The sequence below is a fragment of the Geospiza fortis genome, unplaced genomic scaffold (genome assembly GCF_000277835.1).
Source record: "Geospiza fortis unplaced genomic scaffold, GeoFor_1.0 scaffold867, whole genome shotgun sequence".
In the NCBI taxonomy this organism is placed as follows: Eukaryota; Metazoa; Chordata; class Aves; order Passeriformes; family Thraupidae; genus Geospiza; species Geospiza fortis.
The window spans coordinates 24,622-24,901 of NW_005054740.1; positions in this window are offsets into that span (position 1 = coordinate 24,622).

Below are 280 nucleotides of genomic sequence, written 5' to 3' on the forward strand. Positions count from 1 at the left end.
AAAATCTCCCATCAAACCCCCAAAAACCCTTCTGGAGCCCCAAAAATCCTCTATCAGAACCCCCAAAAATGCACCCAGGATCCCCCAAAATCCTCCCCAGGATCCCCAAAATGCCCCTCGGTAGGCCCAACCCTCCCCGGACCCCAACACCCCACTGGGACCCCAAAAACTCCATGCAGATCCCTCAAAATCTCTTTGGGAACCCCCAAAATTCCCCCAGGAGCCCCCAATATCCCACGTGGCGACCCCCAAAGCCCCCTCGGGACCCCCTACACCACAC